Genomic DNA, 6,688 nt, shown 5'->3' with positions numbered 1-6,688 from the left:
CTTGCTGGACTCGTTTTTCCACTGCCATTCATGAGCGTCAATCATGCTTTTCAAAACAATGTTTCCACCTACAAGACAACATTAACCCTGACCTTAACCAAAAACCCCACCCTCAGTGTTATGATGTTTGTTCAAACCCAGCTGAAAACAAACAACAAATACAAAGTGAGGGATCAATCACATTTATTCATAAAGCCCTTCTTACATCAGCTGACGTCACAAAGTGCTGTACAGAAACCCAGCCTGTCAGATAGAGCAGCATGATTACAGTTCTCTATACTGTCAGATAGAGCAGCATGATTACAGTTCTCTATACTGTCAGATAGAGCAGCATGATTGCAGTTCTCTATACTGTCAGATAGAGCAGCATGATTACAGTTCTCTATACTGTCAGATAGAGCAGCATGATTACAGTTCTCTATACTGTCAGATAGAGCAGCATGATTACAGTTCTCTATACTGTCAGATAGAGCAGCATGATTACAGTTCTCTATACTGTCAGATAGAGCAGCATGATTGCAGTTCTCTATACTGTCAGATAGAGCAGCATGAATGGTCCATAGAGTACACCACGCCACCCTCCCCGATTAGACGATCCCGCAGGTGACGAAGCTGGATGTGGAGGTCCTGGGCTGGCATGGTTATATGTGGTCTGCGGTTGTGATGCCGGTTGGACCTACTGCCAATTTCTTTAAAATAACTTTGGAGTCGGCTTATGGTAAAGAAATGAACATTCAATTCTCTGGCAACAGCTCTGGTGGACATTCCTGCAGTCAGCATGCAATTTGCACGCTCCCTCAAAACTTGAGACATTTGTGGCATTGTTTTGTGTGACCAAACTGCACATTTTAAAGTGGCCTTTTATTGTCCTCAGCACAAGGTGCACCTGTGTAATGATCATGCTGTTTATTCAGCTTCTTGATATGCCACACCTGTCAGGTAGATGGATTGTCTTGAAAAAGGAGAAATGCTCACTAACAGGGATGTAAATATATTTTTTTCATCTCTTCAAACATGGGACCAACACTTTACATGTTGCGTTTATATTTTAGTTTAGTAAACTCAGCAAAAAAAGAAACGTCCTCTCACTGTCAACTGCGTTTATTTTCAGAAAACTTAACGTGTAAATATTTGTATGAACATAACAAGATTCAATAACTGAGACATAAACTGTACAAGTTCCACAGACATGTGACTAACAGAAATTGAATAATGTGTCCCTGAACAAAGGTGTGGTCAAAATCAAAAGTAACAGTCAGTATCTGGTGTGGCCACCAGCTGCATTAAGTACTGCGGTGCATCTCCTCCTCATGGACTACACCAGATTTGCCAGTTCTTGCTGTGAGATGTTACTCCACTCTTCCACCAAGGCACCTGCAAGTTCACGGACATTTCAGGGGGAAATTTCCCTAGCCCTCACCCTCCGATCCAACCGGTCCCAGACGTGCTCAATGGGATTGAGATCCGAGCTCTTCGCTGGCCATGGCAGAACACTGACATTCCTGTCTTGCAGGAAATCACGCACAGAATGAGCAGTATGGCTGGTGGCATTGTCATGCTGGAGGGTCATGTCATGATGAGCCTGCAGGAAGGGTACCGCATGAGGGAGGAGGATGTCTTCCCTTTATCGCACAGCGTTGAGATTGCCTGCAATGACAACAAGCTCAGTTCGATGATGCCGTGACACACCGCCCCAGACCATGACGGACCCTCCACCTCCAAATCGATCCTGCTCCAGAGTACAGGTCTCGGTGTAACGTTCATTCCTTCGGCGATAAACGCGAATCCAACCATCACCCCTTGTGAGACAAAACCGCAACTCGTCAGTGAAGAGCAATTTTTGCCAGTCCTGTCTGGTCCAGCGACGGTGGGTTTGTGCCCATAGGCGACGTTGTTGCCTGAGATGTCTGGTGAGGACCTGCCTTACAACAGGCCTACAAGCCCTCAGTCCAGCCTCTCTCAGCTTATTGCGGACATTCTTAGCACTGATGGAGGGATTGTGCGTTGCTGGTGTAACTCGGGCAGTTGTTGTTGCCATCCTGTACCTGTCCCGCAGGTGTGATGTTCGGATGTACCGATCCTATGCAGGTGTTGTTACACGTGGTCTGCCACTGGGAGGATGATCAGCTGTCCATCCTGTCTCCCTGTAGCACTGTCTTAGGCGTCTTCCAGTACGGACATTGCAATTTATTGCCCTTGCCACATGTGCAGTCCTCATGCCTCCTTGCAGCATGCCTAAGGCACATTCACACAGATGAGAGTCAGTAGAAAGACCTCTTTAGTGTACTAAGTTTTCATAACTGTGACCTTATATGCCCACCGTCTATAAGATGTCAGTGTCTTAACGACCGTTCCACATGTACATGTTCATTAATTGTTTATGGTTCATTGAACAAGCATGGGAAACAGTTAAAACCCTTTACAATGAAGATCTGTGAAGTTATTTGGATTTTTATGAATTATCTTTGAAAGACAGGGTCCTGAAAAAGGGACGTTTCTTTTTATGCTGACTTTATATATTAAATAATAGGTCTGACTCAGATCACCGGCATACATGTGACAGTAAGATACCAACTGACCTGTTCTAGAATCCTCATGTGACAGTAAGAAACCAACTGACCTGTTCTAGAATCCACATGTGACAATAAGAAACCAACCGACCTGTTCTAGAATCCTCTTAACAACACAAACAGTCAGGGCCCAACCTTACCCGGAAACACACAGGCTATTATAAAGCATCTATTCCCCAGTAACCCAGAGGCACATACTTCCCGCAAAACCATCTCAGATCTGATCACATCCTGTTTATCCACCTTGTCGAGCGTAAACAAAAAATGAACAGCATTCCCAAAGCTATAATTATCCCTCCGTCTCCTCCCACCACCCGAGGAAACTTTTTTTTTACCTCTAGTGAATGGTTTATAGTTCTATACCTCTAGTGAAGGGTCTATAGTTCTATACCTCTAGTGAATGGTTTATAGTTCTATACCTCTAGTGAAGGGTCTATAGTTCTATACCTCTAGTGAATGGTCTATAGTTCTATACCTCTAGTGAATGGTCTATAGATCTATACCTCTAGTGAAGGGTCAATAGATCTTTACCTCTAGTGAATGGTCTATAGTTCTATAGTTCTTTACCTCTAGTGAATGGTCAATAGTTATATAGATCTATACCTCTAGTGAATGTTCTATAGTTATATACCTCTAGTGAAGGGTCTATAGTTCTATACCTCTAGTGAATGGTCTATAGATCTATACCTCTAGTGAATGTTCTATAGTTCTTTACCTCTAGTGAATGGTCTTTAGATATTTACCTCTAGTGAATGTTCTATAGTTCTGTACCTCTAGTGAATGGTTTATAGTTCTATAGTTCTATACCTCTAGTGAATGGTCTTTAGATATTTACCTCTAATGAATGTTCTATAGTTCTCTACCTCTAGTGAATGGTCTATAGTTCTATACATCTAGTGAATGGTCTATAGTTCTATAGTTCTTTACCTCTAGTGAATGGTCTATAGTTCTTTATCTCTAGTGAATGGTCTATAGATCTTTACCTCAAGTGAATGGTCTATAGTTCTATACCTCTAGTGAATGGTCTATAGTTCTATACCTCTAGTGAATGGTCTATAGTTCTTTACCTCTAGTGAATGGTCTATAGATCTTTACCTCTAGTGAATGGTCTATAGATCTATACCTCTAGTGAATGGTCTATAGTTCTATACCTCTAGTGAATGGTCTATAGTTCTATAGTTCTTTACCTCTAGTGAATGGTCTATAGATCTTTACCTCTAGTGAATGGTCTATAGTTCTATACCTTCATTGAATGGTCTATAGTTCTTTACCTCTAGTGAATGGTCTATAGATCTATACCTCTAGTGAATGGTCTATAGTTCTATACATCTAGTGAATGGTCTATAGATCTATACCTCTAGTGAATGGTCTATAGTTCTATACCTCTAGTGAATGGTCTATAGTTCTATAGTTCTTTACCTCTAGTGAATGGTCTATAGATCTTTACCTCTAGTGAATGGTCTATAGTTCTATACCTTCATTGAATGGTCTATAGTTCTTTACCTCTAGTGAATGGCCTGTAGTTCTTTACCTCTAGTGAAAGGTCTATAGTTCTATACCTTCAGTGAATGGTCTATAGTTCTGTAGTTCTTTACCTCTAGTGAATGGTCTATAGATCTTTACCTCTAGTGAATGGTCTATAGTTCTATACCTTCAGTGAATGGTCTATAGTTCTATACCTCTAGTGAATGGTCTATAGTTCTTTACCTCTAGTAAATGGTCTATTGTGTACTATCCTCAGACTACTAGCTGGTTAGATGGGCACATTTTATACTAGTCTGGTCTGAAAGGTAGTAGCCTCGGGCTAGTGGATCTACTAGTCTGGTCTGAAAGGTAGTAGCCTCGGGCTAGTGGATCTACTATTCTGGTCTGAAAGGTAGTAGCCTCGGGCTAGTGGATCTACTAGTCTGGTCTGAAAGGTAGTAGCCTCGGGTTAGTGGATCTACTAGTCTGGTCTGAAAGGTGGTAGCCTCGGGCTAGGGGGCTAGCTCACTTTCCATCCCTGACTATAGTTGTGTTCGAATACTCATACTAACCGCACTAATGAACTAATAGTACATAGTATATACTCATTAAGTATGTAGTATTCAGTATTTTAGTATGGGTATTCTAACACAGTTCTAGAATCCTCATCCTCATGTGACAATAAGAAACCAACTGACCTGTTCTAGAATCCTCTTAACAACACAAACAGTCAGGGCCCAACCTTACCCGGAAACACACAGGCTATTATCAAGCATCTATTCCCCAGTAACCCAGAGGCACATACTTCCCCCAAAACCATCTCAGAACTGTTCACATCCTGTTTAGCCACCTTGTCGAGCGTAACCAAAAAATGAACAGCATTCCCAAAGCTATACTTATCCCTCCGTCTCCTCCCACCACCCGAGGAAACCCTTTTTTTTACCTCTAGTGAATGTTCTATAGTTATATACCTCTAGTGAAGGGTCTATAGTTCTATACCTCTAGTGAATGGTCTATAGTTATATACCTCTAGTGAATGGCCTATAGTTATATACCTCTAGTGAATGGTCTATAGTTATATACCTCTAGTGAATGGTCTATAGTTCTATACCTCTAGTGAATGGTCTATAGTTCTTTACCTCTAGTGAATGGTCTATAGTTATATACCTCTAGTGAATGGTCTATAGTTCTATACCTCTAGTGAATGGTCTATAGATCTTTACCTCTAGTGAATGGTCTATAGTTATATACCTCTAGTGAATGGTCTATAGTTATATACCTCTAGTGAATGGTCTATAGTTCTACACCTCTAATGAATGGTCTATAGTTCTATACCTCTAGTGAATGGTCTATAGTTCTATACCTCTAATGAATGGTCTATAGTTCTTTACCTCTAGTGAATGGTCTATAGTTCTATACCTCTAGTGAATGGTCTATAGTTATATACCTCTAGTGAATGGTCTATAGTTATATACCTCTAGTGAATGGTCTATAGTTCTATACCTCTAATGAATGGTCTATAGTTCTTTACCTCTAGTGAATGGTCTATAGTTCTATAGTTCTTTACCTCTAGTGAAGGGTCTATAGATCTATACCTCCAGTAAATGGTCTATAGTTCTATACCTCTAGTGAATGGTCTATAGATCTATACCTCTAGTGAATGGTCTATAGTTCTTTACCTCTAGTGAATGGTCTATAGATCTATAGATATTTACCTCTAGTGAATGGTCTATAGTTCTATACCTCTAGTGAATGGTCTATAGTTCTATACCTCTAGTGAATGGTCTATAGATCTTTACCTCTAGTGAATGGTCTATAGTTCTTTACCTCTAGTGAATGGTCTATAGATCTATAGATATTTACCTCTAGTGAATGGTCTATAGTTCTATACCTCTAGTGAATGGTCTATAGTTCTTTACCTCTAGTGAATGGTCTATAGTTCTATAGTTCTTTACCTCTCGTGAATGTTCTATAGTTCTATAGATCTTTACCTCTGGTGAATGGTCAATAGATCTTTACCTCTAGTGAATGGTCTATAGTCCTATACCTCTAGTGAATGGTCTATAGATCTATACCTCTAGTGAATGGTCTATAGTTCTATAGATCTTTACCTCGAGTGAATGGTCTATAGATCTTTACCTCTAGTGAATGGTCTATAGTTCTATAGTTCTTTACCTCTAGTGAATGGTCTATAGATCTTTACCTCTAGTGAAGGGTCTATAGTTCTATAGTTCTTTACCTCTAGTGAATGGTCTATAGTTCTATACTTCTAGTGAATGGTCTAGAGTTCTATACCTCTAGTGAATGGTCTATAGATCTTTACCTCTAGTGAATGGTCTATAGTTCTATAGTTCTTTAACTCTAGTGAATGGTCTATAGTTCTTTACCTCTAGTGAATGGTCTATAGATCTTTACCTCTAGTGTATTGTCTATAGTTCTATAGTTCTTTACCTCTAGTGAACGGTCTATAGTTCTATACCTCTAGTGAATGGTCTATAGCTCTTTACCTCTAGTGAATGGTCTATAGTTCTAGTGTTCTATACCTCTAGTGAAATGTCTATAGATCTTTACCTCTAGTGAATGGTCTATAGTTCTATACCTCTAGTGAATGGTCTATAGTTCTATACCTCTAGTGAATGGTCTATAGTTCTTTA

Source organism: Salmo salar, chromosome 08 (genome assembly GCF_965601325.2).
Source record: "Salmo salar chromosome 08, fSalSal1, whole genome shotgun sequence".
NCBI lineage: Eukaryota > Metazoa > Chordata > Actinopteri > Salmoniformes > Salmonidae > Salmo > Salmo salar.
This window is presented reverse-complemented; position numbering follows the sequence as displayed.